This window comes from Onychomys torridus, unplaced genomic scaffold (genome assembly GCF_903995425.1).
Source record: "Onychomys torridus unplaced genomic scaffold, mOncTor1.1, whole genome shotgun sequence".
In the NCBI taxonomy this organism is placed as follows: domain Eukaryota; kingdom Metazoa; phylum Chordata; class Mammalia; order Rodentia; family Cricetidae; genus Onychomys; species Onychomys torridus.
The window spans coordinates 73,236-94,657 of NW_023413390.1; the positions used below are offsets into that span (position 1 = coordinate 73,236).

The window sequence follows — 21,422 nt, forward strand, 5'->3', positions numbered from 1 at the left end:
GTCTCATTTTTGCACATCACCGTGCTGAGATTTCTGATTTTAGGAAGTTTGTCCAGGCATACAACCCTTCCAGATACCCAGATGATGGTTATCTTGCTGTTCTGTGGAACACATACTTCAATTGTCCTTTTTCTGGACCTGAGTGTAAAATTCTGAGTAGCTGTCTACCCAATGCCTCCTTGAATATGTTGCCTAAAAATGTTTGGGAAATGGATCTGAGTCCAGAGAGTTACAACTTATATAATTCTGTGTATGCTGTGGCTCACAGTCTCCATGAGATGACACTCCAAAAAGTACAAATTCAGCCCCATCAAGCTGGGGAGGCAAATTCCTTCCCTTGGGAGGTAATTTCTCTCCCTGTATGTTTTTAATCAATGTTTGTATACCTGTAAATTTTGTCGACATTTTAACCCAGTGACACACTGAGGTTTTACAAAAGCACACATTACATGATTGTACATTGTGGCAAGTTTTGCAAAAAGCACCTGAGAGATTGTTCATAATTTCACATATAGAAGTGATTGCAGACACATGTCATTGTTCATGAGAATGGGTGGCAATAACAAGGTTTCAATGTATGTCTTATATACTTTGTGTTACATTTAACCTCAGAATCTTCTCATGATATAACACTCAATTGAAACCTCATTATCTCTAAATACATTACAGAACAGAAATAGGAGAACTATATCCTTAATGGTCAAATGCTATTAGATCCTTATGGTTAAAATTCTGAAGCTATGGTTGTGTCTCCTAATTGACCATTTTATTAACATTTTGGACATAAAACACCACAATTTACAAACTGAAACTTTGAATAGATTATTTAAATATTGTGGATGCAGCTAGCTCTTAACATTGTGGGTTTTTGCTTGAATTCACATTCATCAATTTGTTTATTTGCTTGTTATTGTGTGCTTGTGTGCATCAGTTCTTTCTTTTGAAACTAACTTGTGATGTTTTATTTGTGCTCTTATAAATAAAGTTCACTTGGGGAATCAATGGAAAAAGCCAGCCACTATGCTAAGCTTAGAGGTCAGGCAATAGTAGCACACGTCTTTAATCCTAGCTTTTGGGAGACAGAGATTCATCTGGACCTCTGTGAGTTCAAGGCCATGCTGGGACTAGATCCAGGGGTGGTGGTACATGCCTTTAACTAGTTAACCATGGAGGTCTGGAGGTCTGTACAGACAGACAGGAAGTGAAAGAGCTGGGTGGAGAGAGGAAGTAAGATGGCAAGGCAAAGAAGGGTATATAGGTGTGAGGATACAGGAGGTATCTCTTTTGGGCTGAGGATTTCCTAGTGGTAAGAACTTGTGGCTGACTTATTCTGTTCCTCTGATCTCTCAGCTTTCTCTCCAGTAACTGGCTCCAGGTTTTTTTTATTATTAAATAGAACCATTTAGCAATTTGTGTTACACTAACTGTCTAGAAACATTTTTCACTATATTCATATTTGGTCTTCATCAATTAAAAGGTTGATAGCTTAGTATAGCTAGCAAATGATGGCAGGGTTTTTAGGACAATGAAACCATTGCTTACTGGGTTCTGTTGAACCTTTCTGGGAAGAAATTTCATCATCAAAATCTGCATCTCTTTTAGCTTCACCTTATCTCTAAGAATATCCATTTCAAAAATGGTGCTGGAACCTTGTGGTTTTGGATTCACGAACAACAGAGGAACTGTGGGCAAATGCCAGAGAGTTGGTGCTATGAATTGGCTAGAGATAAAGGGAAAATGAGCAGAGACTCATAATAACTTTAATTCCTGAGTAGATATGGATCATTGTGTGAAGTGTCCAGAAAGTCATTATGCGAAACACAAGAAGAACCACTGCCTCCAGAAAGCAGTGTCATTTCTGTCCTATGAAGACCCTTTGGGGATGGCTCTCACCTGCTTGGCCCTGGGCTTCTCTGCACTCACTGCTGGTGTTCTTGGTGTTTTTGTGAAGTACCACCACACTCCCATTGTCAAGGCCAATAACCAGGCTCTCACTTACAACCTGCTCATCACTCTGATCTTCTGTTTTCTCTGTCCATTGCTATTCATTGGCCTTCCCAACACAGCCACCTGTATCCTGCAGCAGAGTACATTTGCAGTTCTGTTCACTGTGGCTCTCTCCACAGTCTTGGCCAAAACTCTTACTGTGGTTCTGGCTTTCAAAGTCACAGTTCCAGGCAGACTGACAAGGTGGATGATGATATCAAAGACTCCTACCTTCATCATTCCCATCTGCACCCTCTTCCAACTTGTGCTCTGTGGAATTTGGCTGGGCATCTCTCCTCCCTTTATTGATTCAGATGCTTACACAGAATATGGACACCTAATTATTCTATGCAACAAGGGCTCCACTATTGCCTTCCATTCTGTCCTGGCATACCTCTGCTCCATGGCACTTGGGAGCTACACTTTGGCTTACCTGTCCAGGAACCTGCCTGACACATTCAATGAAGCCAAGTTCATCACTTTCAGCATGTTGGTGTTCTTCAGTGTGTGGGTCACCTTCCTCCCTGTCTACCACAGCACCAAGGGGAAACTCATGGTGGCCATGGAAGTCTTCTCTATCCTGGCATCCAGTGCAGGCCTCCTAGGCTGCATCTTTTTCCCCAAGTGCTATATTATTTTGTTAAGACCACATAGGAATGTGCTTTCTCATGTCAGGAACAAAGCATATTCTAGAGGAAAAGTCAATCTTACAGCTTAGTCTGTGTTCTCTTAATTACATGAAATTCTTCAAGACTGTTGAACACTAACACAATTGTCAAAGATAATATAGAAATTTAATATTGTATATATGTACATATATATATTAATTTTATTCATTGATGAAAGTCATCTTTATTTTCTCATCTCCTATTATCTACACATTTGTTTATATTAGAAACTGATTTCTAATTTGGAAGTCTTCAAGCCTGTTTAATACCAATCCAGTTGTCAGAGATCATATCGCAATTGAAGATTTTCTGTTTGTTGGTTTCATTTATTGGTGAAATACACCCTTATTCTCCCATCTTCTAATATTTTGGCATATTCCTCTAAATTAGTATGCTTATTTCAATAAAATTATCTCTCTCAATTAATATCAAAGAAAAAATGAATGGGATATGTCTGTATTCTTCACTTCTTCAACACTGTATGACTTTACCATCATAGTCCCAAATGTTTTCATTCATATCCATGTGTTTTTGAAGCACTTGAAATGTTTCCTGGATTCATCATGCTTACATTTTTCGTATGCTTTTGCTATGAACAAAGGCACATTTAAGAAAATGAATATGATTTTGACATGAATATATTACTGTCAAATATTTACATAATGAGATGCAAATTAGAGTAGTGTGAATACAAATTTATTTCTTAATTATAATGCAAAGTCAGATATCAGTTAATCATATACATACCGAAACAATCAATTACATGAAGCTTCTTTTAAATCTGTGATTTGAAAAGCCCATCTGTAATCACTTCTGTAAAACATGTGCTCATATCTATCTTTGACCAGAGATATCCAAAATGGTTTGTGTGCTCAGTCATCCTCAATTCTTCTATTTTGAGAAATTGTTCTATATTTTTTTCAACTGAAACTGTTTATTGTATAACTTCTACACATTTATGAGTACTCATTTCACCATATTGTATGAACATTCCATAAAAGATATGACATTTTTAGGAACAGAATTTCTGAATTTTCTAATTTCTTTTGTAATATATATTTCCATAAATTTCAAAGACATTATGTGCTGTGTGCCTTGTATTGTGACATTTGTCTGTAATCAGTCTTTTTATAGTTCACAAGTTGTAAACTTTTAATAATAAAATAGAGGATAAATTATGTCAATCACTATAGTAAAACTGAAAATAAGCCAGATTCTAATTTTAAGAATCAGTTCATCGGGGTGATTCTTGAATTTTTTTTCTTTTTGTGGAGCTGGGAATCGAACCCAGGGCCTTGTGCTTGCTAGGCAAGCACTCTACCACTGAACTAAATCCCCAATCCTCCCTTCTTATTTTAAATTTTTTTCAATCAGGGTGATTCTTTTTTTTTTTTTTTTTTTTTTTTTGAGACAGGGTTTCTCTGTAGCTTTGGAGGCTGTCCTGGATTTGCTCTGTAGACCAGGCTGGCCTTGAACTCCCAGAGATCCACCTTGCTCTGCCTCCTGAGTGCTGGGATTACAGGAGTGTGCCACCAGCGCCAGGCTCATCAGGGTGATTCTTAAAATACATTTTTGTACAATACTTTGTGATCATGGGTTGTCCTCCCTCATCTTCTCCCAGATCCTCCTTAATAGCCCACCCACCCAACTTAATGATTTTGTTTTCTCTCTATTTAGTCTAAGCTGGAGTCATCCTTGTGGATTCTTGGGAATTTCCCTAGCACCCAGTTTCTTTCTATCCTCATGATGTCTCCCTTTATCATGGTGTCTCTTTCATTGCTCCCCCACTATGTCCCTGTTCCAGCTCGAAGCTCCTGTTCCCTTATGTTCTTATCCCCTATCTCCTACTGTCTACTATCCCCCTCAGGAAGTTGCTGAGATCTCAGGAAGATGGCTGTGGGGGCACGGTATGGAGACTGCAGGGTCTGCCTGCAGTCTTGGAAAAGAGGAGCCCTCCCCCAGGGCCTGCTAAATGGCCAGAAACCGTGGCCAAGTTGGGCAGGTCTTCCTGGGGTGGCTGTTTCCCAGGGGTGGGACCTAGAGGTGGGGGCCTCTCTGACTATAACCCCAGGCACTCACCTCTTGTCCATTCTTTGGTTGAAGGGCATCTAGGTTGTTTCCAGGTTCTGGGTATTATGAATAATGCTGCTATTAACATAGCTGAGCATGTGTTCCTGTAGGATAATTGAGCATATCTTGGGTACATGCCCAAGAGTGGTAAAGCTGTGTCTTGAGGAAGATTGATTACCAATCTTCTGAGAAACCACCACACTGATTTCCAAAATGAATGTACAAATTTGCACTCTCACCAACAGTGGAGGAGTGTTCCCCTAGTTCTACATCCTCTCTAACATTAGCTGTCTGCCTTGCTTTGATCTTAGCCATTCTGACAGGTGTAAGATGATATCTCAGAGGCATTTTGATTTGCATCTCCCTGATAACTAAGGATGATAAGCAATTCCTTAAATATCTTTCAGCCATTTGAGATTCTTCTGTTGAGAATTTTCTGTTTAGCTCTATAGCCCATTTTGAAATGGATTATACATTATTTTGATGTCTAGTTTCTTGAGTTCTTAGGTATTTTAGAGATCAGCCCTCTGTCAGATGTGTGGTGAAATTCTTTTCCCATTCTATAGGCTGTCTTTTTGTCTTATTTACTGTGTCCTTTGCCTTATAGAACCTTCTCAGTTTCAGGAGTTCCCATTTATTAACAGTCGCTCTCAGCATCTGTGCTACTTGTGTTATACTTGGAAGTGGTCTCCTGTTCAAGACTACCTCCTAATTTTCTTCTATCAGATGCAGTATAACTGGTTTTATATTGAGGTCTTTGATCTACTTGGACTTGAGTTTTGTGCATGATGTTGGATATGGATCTATTTGCGATCTTCTACATGTTGACATCCAGTTATGCCAGTACTATTTGTTGAAGAGGATTTCTTTTTTCCATTGTACAGTTTTGGCTTCTTTATCAAAAATCATGTGTTCATAGGTGTGTGGGTTGATGTCAGTGTCTTCATTTCAATTCCATTGGTCCATATATTGATTTTTATGCCAGTACCAAGCTGTTTTTATTACTGTGGCTCTATAGTAGAGCTTGATGTCAGAGATAGTGATGCCTTCAGAGGTGGCTTTGTTGTACAGGAGTCTTTTAGCTATCCTGGTTTTTCTGATTTTCCAAATGAAGTTGAGTATTATTCTTTCCAGGTCTGTGAAAAATTGTTTTGGGATTTTGATGGGGATTGCATTGAATCTGTAGATTGGTTTTGGTAAGCTGAAGCTGGAGTTTTTCTCTCCAGGTCCCGCCAAGCCCTGGTAGGCCTGTAGCCCACTTAAAAATAAAGATGTATATGCTTATATTATTTAAACTGCTCAGCCATTAGCTCAGGCCCGCCATTGTCTGCTTTACTTGATGCTCCCTTGATGGCAGCCTGGTGACTCCTTTTCTCTGCTTTTCTGTTCTCCCAATTCTCCTCTCTGCTAGTCATGCCTATACTAACTGCCCAGCTACTGGCCAATTAATGTTTTATCTATCAATCAATCATCCACTGAACTAAGACTGCCATTTTTACTATGTTAATCCTACCTATCCATGAGCATGGGAAATCTTTCCATTTTCTAATATCTTCTTCAAATTTTTTCTCCATTAACTTGTCATACAGGTCTTAGTTAGAGTTAATTTTATATTATTTGTGGCTATTGTAAAGAGTGATGTTTCTCTGATTTCTTTCTCATCTCATTTATCATTTGTGTATAAGAGGGCTGCTGATTTTTTTAAGTTAATCTTGTATCCTGCCACATTATTGAAGGTGTTCATCAGCTGTAGGAGTTCATTGGTAGAATTTTTGGGGTGTTCTGTCCTGTGTGCAGGAGGTCTGCCTGCCAACTTGCTTTAAACTGGAACTTCAACAGGTGGGGGTGTAGAGGTACAGGATTGTGCTCCTGGGCCCCAAAGCCTAGGGGCTGGATTGTTTGGGTATAAGAATAAAGACTCACCTCTTAATCCAATTGGGTGCTGGCAGGCTCTGCCTCAGGGAACAGTTACTTCCTCAATTCATTGAAGGGAATTTTTCATTGCCTCTTTAAAGGCCTCTATCATCCTCTTAAAGTCATTTTTAAGGTCTATTTCTTCTGCGTCTTCTGTGTAGGAATGTTCAGTTCTTGCTGATGTAGAACCAGTAGCTTCTGATGGTACCATATTGGTCTTTGTTGTTGACTGTATTTTTGCACCAGCGTCTATCAATCACTTTCTCCACTTGGTGCAATTGGTGTCTGTGTCTGAGGGAGCCTCTCTTGGTCTGATAGATACACTTCTTCCAATGGGAGCTTTTGGTCTAATAAGGGCTCTTGGTCCAATTGATGGTGATGGACTCTATGTCTCAGGGAACAGCTCTTAGTCCAATCAGTCCTGGTTGTGTTGGGTGGAGTTGGGGCTTGTGGGTTCCAGGATCTGGTGGTGGTGGTGGTGGTGGTGGTGGTGGTGGTGGTGGTGGTGGTGAAAGATCTGGTGGTGGTATTCTGACCTGTCTGCAGGAGACCTGTTCTGTTGGCCTGAAACTGGGACTGCAATGGGTGTTGGTGTGGGGGTGCAGGGTTGTGCCCCTGGGCCCAAAGCCTAGAGCCTGGGGTATTCAGCTATGAGAACAAAGATTCACCTCTTATTCCAATCAACAATGGCAGGCTCTGTATCAGAGCAGCTTAAGTCTTGGAGAGTCTGTTTCTTTTTATTGCTTCTTTCAGTTCTTGAACTTTTCCCTTCATCTGTTTAGTTGGTTTTTCTTGGTTTTCTTGGCCTTCTTCAAGGGATTTATTGATTTATTACAGTTTTTATTTTTTACTCAATTTCTTTAAGGGAATTTTAAATTTTCCCCTTTAAAGACCTCTATCATCTTCATAATGTTATTTTTTATAATTTTGATTTTTTCTTTTTATTAAGAGATTTTCTACTCAGTTTACATATCAACCACAGATTTCCATGTCTTCCCTCCTCTCACTCCCAGTCTTCCCCCCAACCCCCCTGTTCCCACCTCCTCCAAGGAAAGGTCTCCCCTGGGGAGTCAGCAGAACCTGGTACCTTCAGATGAGGCAGGTCCAACCCACTCCTCCCTGCACCAAGGCTGAGCAAAGTAACTCAGCATAGGCACTAGGTTCCAAAAAGCTGTCTCATGAACTAAGGACAGGTCCCAGACAGATCAAGCTAAACAACTGTCTCACTTACCCAGAGGTCCTTGACCAGTTCCATGTGGGTTCCTCAGATATTGCTTCACAGTTCATGTGTTTCCACCAGTTTCCACTAGTTGGGCTAGTTGTCTGTACTTTTTCCAATCATGGTTTCGATATCTCTTGCTCATATGATCCCTCCTGTCTTTCCTCCATTGGACAACTGGAGTTCTGCCTGGGTCTTGTCCAGTGATCTCTGCATCTGCTTCCATCAGTCACTGGATGAGAGTTCTATCATGACAGTTATGGTGTTTGGCCATCTGATCATCAGAGTAGGTCAGCCTAGGCACCCTCTTGACCATTGCCTTTAGTCTACAGTGGAGTTATCTTTGTAGATTCCTGGGGACCTCACTAGCACCCTGCTTCTTCCTATTCCCATGGTGTCTTCATTTATCATGGTATCTCTTTCTTTGTTCTCCCACTCTGTTCCTGATCAGCTGGGACTGCCACTCCCCTACGCTCTCTTTTCCCAAACCCTTGCCCTTCATTAACCCCCTCACCCCCAATTTGCTCACATAGATCTCATCCATTTCTCTGTTGCTGGGTGATCTCTGTGTCTTTCCTAGGTTCTTCTTTACTAGCTATGTTCCCTGGAGCTGTGAGTTGCAGTCTGGTTATCCTTTGGTGTACATCTAGTATCCATTTATGAGTGAGTACATACCATGTTTGTCTTTCTGAGTCTGGGTTACCTCACACAGGATGATGTTTTCTTGTTCTATCCATTGGCTTGCAAACCTCATGATCTCATTGTTTTTCTCTGCTGAGTGTATATGTATCACATTTTCTTAATCCATTCTGCACTTGAAGGGCACTAGGTTGTTCCTAGGTTCTATTACAAATAATGCTGGCCTATTTGCGATCTTCTACATGTTGACATCCAGTTATGCCAGTACTATTTGTTGAAGAGGATTTCTTTTTTCCATTGTACAGTTTTGGCTTCTTTATCAAAAATCATGTGTTCATAGGTGTGTGGGTTGATGTCAGTGTCTTCATTTCAATTCCATTGGTCCATATATTGATTTTTATGCCAGTACCAAGCTGTTTTTATTACTATGGCTCTATAGTAGAGCTTGATGTCAGAGATAGTGATGCCTTCAGAGGTGGCTTTGTTGTACAGGAGTGCCGCAGACCATCCAGAGGGAGACCACCACTGCGGGAGAACCAGGGAGAAGGCTCAAGGAGAAGTCAGGAATCGGCGAGGAGAATGACAGACAGACACATGTGTTGATGTGCTGCTGCAATTTTACTTCTGTATAGGCAATGCTTATATACTTTTACAATCAAGGAACTTGGCAGGGGGTTACATCAGGTCATTATTTTTTACAATTACTCAGAGTCAGCAAGAAACAATAACAAGAGACATCCATATCTATTTTTGTGTATCACTTCCGCAGCGCGAGTTCACCGTGGCTATTGTCTGAGGGCATGATCTCAGAATTTTGTGAAATCTGTCTCGCGCCAGTGACCACATCTGTGGGGAGCCAAACTCTTGTCAGCCTGGGTTATATTTTACTATCATATGCCCATTTGCTTTTCAAGCCGTTCTTCATAATTTACCCATCTGTTCCCAACTTTATCATAACTTCTTGTATATGGGAGCGGCTCTAGGTAACTTCCACCTTCGGGGGTCCACCTAGGGGCTGTCCACCAGCTCCCTCCTAAGAAGTACTGTGTATACCCCCCCGGGAAGTGTGTGTTGGGGAATTTTCTCTAACTCTTTCTCTCTAGAAGGGTCTGGCACGCTATGTTTATTCCCTCGTAACATTTTTTATTTTTACTTTCATTTTTGGGCTTTCTGGTTGTTTCTGACAAGAGCTCGCGCTGCTCTACTCTAAACAGGAACGACCCCAGAGATGTATTTGAGGAAGTCTTTTGAAGTTCCTTATACACTGGTCTGATAAATGGAGGTGCTCCGGGTACAGGTGACCTGGGTCAGTCATGTTGGTGCTGACCTGTACTGGTTGTGCTGTTAACTGGAGAAGACACAGATAAGACATACAGAGAAAGATCATGATTAGTGCCAACAAGGACTGTCGTCAAGGCCATTTTGTTTTCCAGGGCTTTCTGGGATCCTCAGGCTGCATGACGATTGCTGATTGTGGGGGAACCGCTTGAGGCCACGCTCCGGGAAGCTCCTACCTCAACCCTTCAGCTGCTGGGCCCCAGCACAGCGGCATACTTGCTACAGCTACACAGGTGTCACAGCTGTGGGCGTAGCACAGGAGTCTTTTAGCTATCCTGGTTTTTCTGATTTTCCAAATGAAGTTGAGTATTATTCTTTCCAGGTCTGTGAAAAATTGTTTTGGGATTTTGATGGGGATTGCATTGAATCTGTAGATTGGTTTTGGTAAGCTGAAGCTGGAGTTTTTCTCTCCAGGTCCCGCCAAGCCCTGGTAGGCCTGTTGCCCACTTAAAAATAAAGATGTATATGCTTATATTATTTAAACTGCTCAGCCATTAGCTCAGGCCCACCATTGTCTGCTTTACTTGATGCTCCCTTGATGGCAGCCTGGTGACTCCTTTTCTCTGCTTTTCTGTTCTCCCAATTCTCCTCTCTGCTAGTCATGCCTATACTAACTGCCCAGCTACTGGTCAATTAATGTTTTATCTATCAATCAATCATCCACTGCACTAAGACTGCCATTTTTACTATGTTAATCCTACCTATCCATGAGCATGGGAAATCTTTCCATTTTCTAATATCTTCTTCAAATTTTTTCTCCATTAACTTGTCATACAGGTCTTAGTTAGAGTTAATTTTATATTATTTGTGGCTATTGTAAAGAGTGATGTTTCTCTGATTTCTTTCTCATCTCATTTATCATTTGTGTATAAGAGGGCTGCTGATTTTTTTAAGTTAATCTTGTATCCTGCCACGTTATTGAAGGTGTTCATCAGCTGTAGGAGTTCATTGGTAGAATTTTTGGGGTGTTCTGTCCTGTGTGTAGGAGATCTGCCTGCCAACTTGCTTTAAACTGGAACTTCAACAGGTGGGGGTGTAGGGGTGCAGGGTTGTGCCCCTGGGCCCCAAAGCCTAGGGGCTGGAGTGTTTGGGTATAAGGATAAAGACTCACCTCTTAGTCCAATTGGGTGCTGGCAGGCTCTGCCTCAGGGAACAGTTACTTCCTCAATTCATTTAAGGGAATTTTTCATTGCCTCTTTAAAGGCCTCTATCATCCTCTTAAAGTCATTTTTAAGGTCTATTTCTTCTGTGTCTTCTGTGTAGGAATGTTCAGTTCTTGCTGATTTAGAACCAGTAGGTTCTGATGGTACCATATTGGTCTTTGTTGTTGACTGTATTTTTGCACCAGTGTCTATCCATCACTTTCTCCACTTGGTGCAATTGGTGTCTGTGTCTGAGGGAGCCTCTCTTGGTCTGATAGATACACTTCTTCCAATGGGAGCTTTTGGTCTAATAAGGGCTCTTGGTCCAATTGATGGTGATGGACTCTATGTCTCAGGGAACAGCTCTTAGTCCAATCAGTCCTGGTTGGGTTGGGTGGAGTTGGGGCTTGTGGGTTCCAGGATCTGGTGGTGGTGGTGGTGGTGGTGGTGGTGGTGGTGGTGGTGGTGGTGAAAGATCTGGTGGTGGTATTCTGACCTGTCTGCAGGAGACCTGTTCTGTTGGCCTGAAACTGGGACTGCAATGGGTGGTGGTGTGGGGGTGCACGGTTGTGCCCCTGGGCCCAAAACCTAGAGCCTGGGGTATTCAGCTATGAGAACAACGATTCACCTCTTATTCCAATCAACAATGGCAGGCTCTGTGTCAGAGCAGCTACAGTCTTGGAGAGTCTGTTTCTTTTTATTGCTTCTTTCAGTTCTTGAACTTTTCCCTTCATCTGTTTAGTTGGTTTTTCTTGGTTTTCTTGGCCTTCTTCAAGGGATTTATTGATTAATTACAAATTTTATTTTTTACTCAATTTCTATAAGGGAATTTTAAATTTTCCCTTTAAAGGCCTCTATCATCTTCATAATGTTATTTTTTATAATTTTGATTTTTTCTTTTTATTAAGAGATTTTCTACTCAGTTTACGTATCAACCACAGATTTCCATGTCTTCCCTCCTCTCACTCCCAGTCTTCCCCCCAACCCCCCTGTTCCCACCTCCTCCAAGGAAAGGTCTCCCCTGGGGAGTCAGCAGAACCTGGTACCTTCAGATGAGGCAGGTCCAACCCACTCCTCCCTGCACCAAGGCTGAGCAAAGTAACTCAGCATAGGCACTAGGTTCCAAAAAGCTGTCTCATGAACTAAGGACAGGTCCCAGACAGATCAAGCTAAACAACTGTCTCACTTATCCAGAGGTCCTTGACCAGTTCCATGTGGGTTCCTCAGATATTGCTTCACAGTTCATGTGTTTCCACCAGTTTCCACTAGTTGGGCTAGTTGTCTGTACTTTTTCCAATCATGGTTTCGATATCTCTTGCTCATATGATCCCTCCTGTCTCTCCTCCATTGGACAACTGGAGTTCTGCCTGGGTCTTGTCCAGTGATCTCTGCATCTGCTTCCATCAGTCACTGGATGAGAGTTCTATCATGACATTTATGGTGTTTGGCCATCTGATCATCAGAGTAGGTCAGCCTAGGCACCCTCTCGACCATTGCCTTTAGTCTACAGTGGAGTTATCTTTGTAGATTCCTGGGGACCTCACTAGCACCCTGCTTCTTCCTATTGCCATGGTGTCTTCATTTATCATGGCATCTCTTTCTTTGTTCTCCCACTCTGTTCCTGATCCAGCTGGGACTGCCACTCCCCTACGCTCTCTTTTCCCAAACCCTTGCCCTTCATTAACCCCCTCACCCCCAGTTTGCTCACATAGATCTCATCCATTTCTCTGTTGCTGGGTGATCTCTGTGTCTTTCCTAGGTTCTTCTTTACTAGCTATGTTCCCTGGAGCTGTGAGTTGCAGTCTGGTTATCCTTTGGTGTACATCTAGTATCCATTTATGAGTGAGTACATACCATGTTTGTCTTTCTGAGTCTGGGTTACCTCACACAGGATGATGTTTTCTTGTTCTATCCATTGGCTTGCAAACCTCATGATCTCATTGTTTTTCTCTGCTGAGTGTATATGTATCACATTTTCTTAATCCATTCTGCACTTGAAGGGCACCTAGGTTGTTCCTAGGTTCTATTACAAATAATGCTGCTATAAACATAGTTGAGCCTTGTCTTGTTCCTGATTTTAGTGGAATCACTTTGAGTGTCTTCTCTCCTTTACTTTGATGTTTGCTGTTAGCTTGCTGTAAATTGCATTTATTATGTTTAGGTATGTTCCCAGTATTCCTGATCGCTCCAAGACCTTTATCATGAAAGGGTGTTGGATTTTGTCAATGGCCTTTTCAGCATCTAATGAAATGATCATGTGTTTTTTTCTTTCAGTTTGTTTATATGGTGTGTTACATTGTCATACTTTTGTATGTTGAACCATCTGTGCATCTCTAGCATGAAGCCTACTTGTTCATGGTGGATAATTGTTTTGATGTGTTCTTGGTGTCTCTTTGCCAATATTTTATTGAGTATTTTTGCATCAATGTTCATGAAGGAGATTGGTGTGTAATTCTCTTTCTTTGTTGCTCTTTGGCTTGGGAATCAGAGTAGCTGTAGCATCACAGAAAGAGTTTGGTAATGTTCCTTCTGTTTCTTTTGTGTGGAACAATTTGAAGAGTATTGGTATTAAGTATTCTTTGAAGATTTGGTAGGATTCTACACTGAAACCATCTGGTCCTGGGCTTCTTTTTGGTGGGAGACTGACTTTTAATGACTGATTCTATTTCCTTAGGGGTTATTGGTCTATTTAAATAATTCATCTGATCTTGATTTAACATAGGTATGTGGTACCCATACAGAAAATTTTACATTTCTTTTAGATCTTCCAATTTTGTGGAGTACAAGATTTTGAAGTATGATCTGATGGTTCTCTGGATTTCCTCATTGCCTGTTGTTATTTCTCCCTTTTAAGTTCTGATTTTGTTAATTTGGATGCTGTCTCTCTGCCTTTTGGTTAGTTTGGATAAGGGCTTGTCTATCTTGTTGATTTTCTCAATGAACCAACTCTTTGTTTCAATGATTTTTGTATTGTTCTCTTTGTTTCTATTTTATTTATTAATTTCAGCTCTCAGTTTGATTATTTCCTGGTGTCTATTCTTCCCGGATGACTTTGCTTCTTCTTGTTCTAGAGGTTTAAGGTGTTTTGTTAATTCACTAGTGTGAGATATCTCCAACTTCTTCATGTGGGCATTTAGTGCTGTGAATTTTCCTCTTAGCAGTGCTTTCATAGTGTTCTATAAGTTTGGCTATGTAGTATATTCATTTTCATTAATCTCTAGGAAGTCTTTAATTTCTTTCTTTATTTCTTCCTTAACCCATTGGTGATTCAGTTGAGCATTATTCAGTTTCCATGAGATTGTAGGGTTTCTGTACTTTTTTCTGTTGTTGAAATCTAACCTTAAACCATGGTGGTCCAATAGAACACAGGAGGTTATTCCAATTGTTTTGTATCTTTTGAGATTTGCTTTGTGGCCAAGAATGTGGTCGATTTTAGAGAAGTTTCCACGGGCTGCTGAGAAGAAGGTATATTCTTTTTTGTTTGGGTGGAATGTTCTGTAGATATCAATTAAGTCCATTTGAGCCATAACATCAGTTAAGACCATTATGTCTCTGTTAAGTTTCAATTTGGCTGATAGGTCCAGAGGTGAAAGTGGGGTGTTGAAGTCTCCCACTATTAATATTTGGGGTTTTATATGTGATTTAAGCTTCAGTAATGTTTCTTTTACATATGTGGGTACCCTTGTGTTTGGGGCGTAAATGTTCAAAATTGAGAGTTCATCTTGGTGAATCTTTTCTGCAATGAGTATGCAATGTCCTTCTTCATCTCTTTTGATTGATTTTAGTTTGAAGTGTATTTTGCTGGATATTAAGATGGCTACACCAGGTTGTTTCTTAAGACCATTTGATTGGAAAGTCTTTTCCCAGCCTTTTATTCTTAGGAGGTGTCTTTCTTTGAATTTGAGGTGTGTTTCTTGTATGCAGCAGTAAGATGGGTCCTGTTTTCATATCGATTCTGTTTGTCTGTATCTTTTATAGGTGAATTAAGTCCATTGATATTAAGGGTTATTAATGACTAGTGATTGTTCCTGTTATTATTTTTATTATTTGGTGGTAGTGTGTGTGTACTTCTCTTCTTTAGGGTTTACTGCTGTGGAGTTATGTATTGCCTGTGTTTTCATGGTTGTATCTGCCTTCCTTAGGTTGGAATTTTCCTTCTAGTGCTTTCTGGAGGGCTGGGTTTGTGCATAAGTATTGTTTAAATCTGGTTTTGTCTTGGAAGGTCTTGTTCACTCCATCTATGATGATTGAGAGTTTTGCTGGCTATATTAGTCTAGGCTGGCATCCATGGTCTCTTAGTGTCTGCATTATATCTGTCCAGGTCCTTCTGGCTTTCAAATTCTCCATTGAGAAATTAGGTGTTATTCTGATGGGTTTGCCTTTATAAGTCACTTGGCCTTTTTCCTTTGCTGCCCTTAATATTCTTTCTTTATTCTGTACATTTAGTTGTTTAATTATTATGTAGCAAGGGGACTTTTTTGTGCGTCTAGTCTTCTTGGTTATCTATAGGCTTCTTGTATTTTCATAGGCAATTTGTTCTTTAAGGTGGGAAAGTTTTCTTCCATGATCTTGTTAAATATATTTTCTGTGCCTTTGAGTTGGTATTCTTCTCCTTCCTCTATCCCTATTGTTCATAGGTTTGGTCTTTTCATGGTGTCCCAAATTTCTTTGACATTTTGGTCATGACTTTGTTGGTTTTAGTGTTTTCTTTGACTAATGAATCTATTTCTTCTACCGTATCTTCAACACCAGGGATCCTCTCTTCCATTTCTTGCATTCTGTTGGTTATACTTGCATCTGAAGTTCCTGTTTGTTTACTCAGATTTTCTATTTCCAGCATTCCTTCTGCTAGTGTCTTCTTCATTTTTTTCTATTTCCCTCTTCAGGTCTTGGACTTTTCCCTTTGTTTTTTCCTGATTTTCTTTTGGTGACTTATTGTTTTCTTCTGCTTTAATTGTCCTTTCCTCTAGTTTTTTTTATAATGTTCTTCCCATTTTTTTTGTTTGTCTGTTTCTCCACTTTATTTTTGATTTCTTCTATATAAGGTTCTAGTGTCTTCATGATGTTACTTATAAGGTTGTTTTCTTCTTCTTCTTCTTCTTCTTCTTCTTCTTCTTCTTCTTCTTCTTCTTCTTCTTCTTCTTCTTCTTCTTCCATTCCATGATGTTCAGGTCTAGCTGTTGGAGAAGGGCTAGGTTCTGGTGATGCTGTATTGCTCTTTATTTTGTTGTATGTACTTCTGCCTTGGCACCTGCCCATCTCCATTTGGCTTCGTTCTTGGTCTTATCAGTTTACTTGGTCCAGACAGAGCTGACAGATTTAGGGAGCCTCTCTGTGGTCCAGATGGAAGCTCTGGGCCAAATGGGAGCTCTGGTCCAGATGAGAGTGCTGGCTGGATAGGAGCTGGGGGACTGGACTCTGAGTCTCAGGAAGACCCCGGGATCTCCTTATCTTGTCCAGATGGGAGCTCCTCTTGTCCAGATGGGAGTTCCAGGACAGGATGGAGCTTGTCCAATGGGAATCAGGGATGGGAGCTGGGGGCTCTCTGGTCCACAAGGGAGATCTGGGACAGGATGGAATTCTGGACACTGGTCTCTAAGTCTCTGGAAGTGGCTGGGGTCTCCAGCAGATGGGTATGGGGGCAAGGTGTTGAGGTTGTAGTGTCTTTTGGAGGCTCTCTCTGGTCTCTGGTCCAGATGGGAGTTCCCGTGTGGATGGGAGCTGGGGGCTGATCTCTGAGTCTGAGGAAGTGTCTGTGGTCTTGGGCAAATAGGTGTGGGGGCAGGGTGTGGAGACTGCAGGGTCTGCCTGCAGTCTTGGAAAAAGGGAGCCTTCTCACAGGGCCCGCCAATTGGCCAGAAACAGGGGCCAAGTTGGTCTGTTCCTCCCAGGATGGTGCCCAGGGGTGGGACCCAGGGGGGGTTGCCTCTCTGGCTATAATAACCCCAGGCACTCACCTCTGGTCCTGATGGGAGTTCTGGGGCGGATTTGTGGGACATATCTTAAAGCTGCTATAGAGAGTGAAAAGCATGGCATCACACAAAAGATTTACAGTAATAAGCAGCCATCTGCTCAAAAGATAGTAATCCTCATTGCCTTATGTATGAGTTTGTCCTCCATCAGATACGCATATTTCTGGTGGGTTGATCTTCCAAATATCAGCTGTAATCTACTGCATAATTTTGGGGACTCCATCAACAGAGGGCATATTTCCATTGATTAATTAAATGTCTTGCTGCTGAAAAAGGAATCAGTTCATCAAAAAAATAAAAAAAAACATGCACCAAACAAATGCAACAAAAAATCATAGACTTAATAAGGTCTCATGTGGCAGGTGCAGGTGCATCAAGAGTCAGTCAATCATGGCTGCAAGAGCTTGAGAAAGTTATTCACAATGCTTCTTCAGTCAGGAAGTACATACAGGTTAATACGTCTCTTCATATTTCTTCTTGGTTTTCATTTTGTCCAGGACAATAGTCAATGACATGGTGCTACCTACTGTTACAGTATGTCTTCACCCTCTTCAAGTACAATAATGTACATCATCTCTCACACAAAGGTCCAAAGACTTGTTGTCATTGTAATTCTGAATCCTTTTAGGTTTATAGGCAAAGAGATGTTATATTTCATCATTACAAATATTTGCTCTATCTAGCCATTAAAAAATCACACAGTAGGAACACTTTATGACATTCTAGTTGCCCTTCCAGACATGTGTTCAATGATGCAACTCTCTATTATTTTTCCCTGCCACTTAATACTCCCAAAACTGTTCAGAGATTTGTTGTCATTGGGTTTTAGCACATTTAACTTCATTGGTTATATAATTTCAAAGTTGAATCATCAAAACCATAATCTGCCATTAAAAATATAAAAACTTGCCATCTCATTATTTGATACTGAAAAGTAATATCTTTATTTCCTTAACCCTGTGTCCTCCTAAAAGTTTTTTCTGAAGTATTTAATTCTCAGCTTCCTCGCTCTGTGTGCAGTGAGAGCTGTGTTTCTGTATTCAGAAAATCCCCCCAGGAGGGCAAGGCTGCCTGTTGCTATGATTGTACACCTTATCCAGACAATGTGATTTCCAATGAGACAGGTAAGTGTCAGTCTGACTGTGGTATTTCCCACTTCTCCACAGTGATCTGCAATGTCTAAGCAGATGGAATCTTGCTGTGAATGGACAGCAGAGATAAGCACTATGATTTCATTTAAAAGTCATAATTTTTCAGCTCCTTGTATTGTCATTTTAAAATTTCTGTCTGGCTATTGAAATTCATAATTGATCAATGTTTGTTCTCTCTAGGTATTGGTCTCTGTGGAAAAAACACTTTATCTATCCCATGGTAGTCTTCTCATTTTGTCAGAGCATTTAACACACATGGTACAAATTGTCCACTTTCCTTGTTTTTGAAAGTGCATTTATTCATAATTTACACACATTTTATGGTTGTGTCCTTAGCATCCATACTTTCATAATTTCAATCATGGCTCTGGATCTGTCAAAGATGATCAGAAATGTATTTGAACTACCATTTTTTATAGTTATAAATATTTTAAGTAAGGTTTTTCATGTTCTTTTGTCTCTGAATATCTTGCCTGCATGCATGTATATGAACCACACGATTGCTTGGAATACATGGAAGGCAGCATAGGGCATCAGATCACCTAGACATGGAGTCACAGATGGTCTTGTCTTACCATGTAGGTGCTTGTGAGAGAGTATGGGCCCCTCTGGAGAGCAACAGGTGCCTTGTACCAAACAACCTTTTTTTTTCAATGCTCTATCCTTGATATCTTGCATAAATAACTTTCAACATTCCCTTAATTATTATCTTTTCTTCCTTGTTTACTTACATCTTCATATGCATACAGGAAGCATCATGGTACATAATATATAAGGAGAGTTTGCTCAGCATATAACATAGGTTTTAAATTCCTAAAATAATTGTGGAGCAGAAAATATACGTTAGTGTAGTATATCACAAAATTTATCATGAGAATGTTGCATTGAACAAAATATTTTTTAAATTAATAATTGTCTATGTAGTATGAAATTAAATCTAGATTTGTATCACTTCTTTCATTTGATTAACCTAAGAACTGGTAATACTCATTTATTATTGCATACAAATGACTCTATCTTTATAATGTGTTAACAGAAGCATTAATGAACATAGAATAAGTAAATTATAGAATACTGACTTGTGACAACTAGTTGAAATGGCATCATCACTCCCGCTAATTGTGATGTTGAGATTAAGCCAGGCAGAGGTGCACACTCCTGTTCTCACAGTAACTCAGGACTGAAGTGCAAAGATCTGTTTTTCACAGTGGATCTGGACACAATAGCAGAAACCTATGTTGACATCCAAGGAACAGAAAATAGGCATGAGGTGACTGAAAACAGTGAATGTGAGAAGCACACACTGACACAATGTTGAATATGGAGAGAAAACCAGATAAGATTTCCAATCATTATGATTTCAGTCTAATTAGATTTGTTATTTATTAATTTGAATATTTTGAATCTATAATCATTTCCCCAAACATTAGGGGATTTAAATATTATTTCACAAAAGTGTAAATTTTCTAATTTTGGAGTGTTTTTGAAGTGCCTGTTTTCAAAATGTGTATATTAAGTCTGTACTGTACAGACTGTCAAAGACTTATCATGCATATAGATGCTTTGTGTTCATTGGTGGCATGGTAAGTTCATGTACATGTTCCATGTGTACATTGGAGGAAGACTGAAACCTCAGCCTCAAACCCTGAATGACTGCAGTTCAAGAAAACACTTGAGCCCAGGCAGTGGGACCTGGACCTGTCCTTTGTGCATGAGCTGGCTGTTTGGAACCTTGGGCTTACACAGGGACACTTTGCTCAGCCTGGAAGTAGGAGACTGGTCCTGCCTGTATTAAATCCACCAGGTTGAATTGAATCCTCATGGGATTCTTGGCCCTGGAGGAGATGGGAATGGAGGGGAGGGGCTGCGGGGAAGGTGGAGGAAGGGGTGGGAGGGGGGAAGACAGGGGAACCCATGGCTGATGTGTAAAATTAAAACACAAATATAATAAATAAAAAAAGGGAAAAAAAGAGCAAAAACCAAAAAAAAAAAAAAAAAAAGACATACGGTTATGGCTTTGATGAACTCATGCTCTGTTAGAAACCAATAGCCAGTAAAGAGAAGTACCTTTAGAGTGAGGATTGTGTGAAGGCACACAATGAAAGATACCCTTGAGAGATTGTGTGGAGGTTCTAGCTGGGGAGCACAGCTACTTGTATACCCATGACTGAAGATTTGTCCTACTCCATTCGGGTAAGGTCCTGCCATTTGAACAAGTGTGCATCTTCAGGAAGGATGTACATGGAGTGGTGAGGGAGGAAGGGGACACCTTCCTAGCCTGCCAGATCATGTGAATCAAGCCTGGCCTTCAATGGGGTGACAGATGTTGCAGCCAGACCACCCTCCAACCATCATTGCAAGTATCCTGCTTGAGAACTTGGATGGTGTTAGTAGGCATAGGTAGACACAGCACCCTAAGCAGGTATGGATGACATCTTGAGAAGTTCATCAGTAGTGAATGTTCAATAAGGCATGTCAGTAAAGTCCAATAGAAGTTTACTAACATTACTGTGAAGGCCAGCATTATCATTAGAGTATATAAAAATAAATAAATATAAAACTATACATGAGGTCTGTCATATTTTTTTAAATTACTTTTTCATACTTTCTTTATTGGGCTATTGAAGAGATGGCCTCTTGTGCAGAGCATTTGAGTTGGGAATCCACTCCACCACCTTGTGCTTCTGTTACTTCTTGCTTTCTTAGCATTTCACCGCACACCTCATCTGTGAGATGGAGACATTGGCAATGCCTGTCCTACTGGGTTAGTAAAACACTGTAGATTATGCCTTTTAAGGAGAGTTCAGAGTAGGGCAAACACATGGGGAAGATCTGATGAACCCTGGCTCCTGCTCTTGTGGCTGCTTCTATTTTTACCTTGATTCTGTAGCATGAGTATAAACTTTCTGTAGATATTAATTAATTAAGACAGGAATAATGAGCCACAGAAGTAAGACACAAAAACCCAAATTAAAAATTTGTGACTCTTAACTCATTTGATTGTTATTTTGAAATTTGGTTTGTGTGTGTGTGTGAGAGATAGAAAGAGAGAGAGAGAGAGAGAGAGAGAGAGAGAGAGAGAGAGATCACCGAAAGACCAGTGGGAAAGAAAGAGTGATGAAACACCAAGCAGGTGTCCTCTTCTTATTTATTTATTTATTTATTTATTTATTTATTTATTTATTCATTCATTCATTTAATTATTTATTTATATTTATTATATTAGTCTCACTTATCCAGAGGGCCTGATCCAGTTGGGGGCTCCACAGCTTTTGGTTCATAATTCATGTGTTTCCATTAGTTTGGCTATTTGTCCCTGTGCT

The 21,422-nt window shown here is 40.4% G+C and overlaps 1 pseudogene; it reads left to right on the plus strand.

Annotated features, from left to right (window-relative positions):
- Positions 1-21,422, plus strand: part of LOC118576291 — a 36,359-nt pseudogene that overhangs the window by 12,674 nt on the left and 2,263 nt on the right.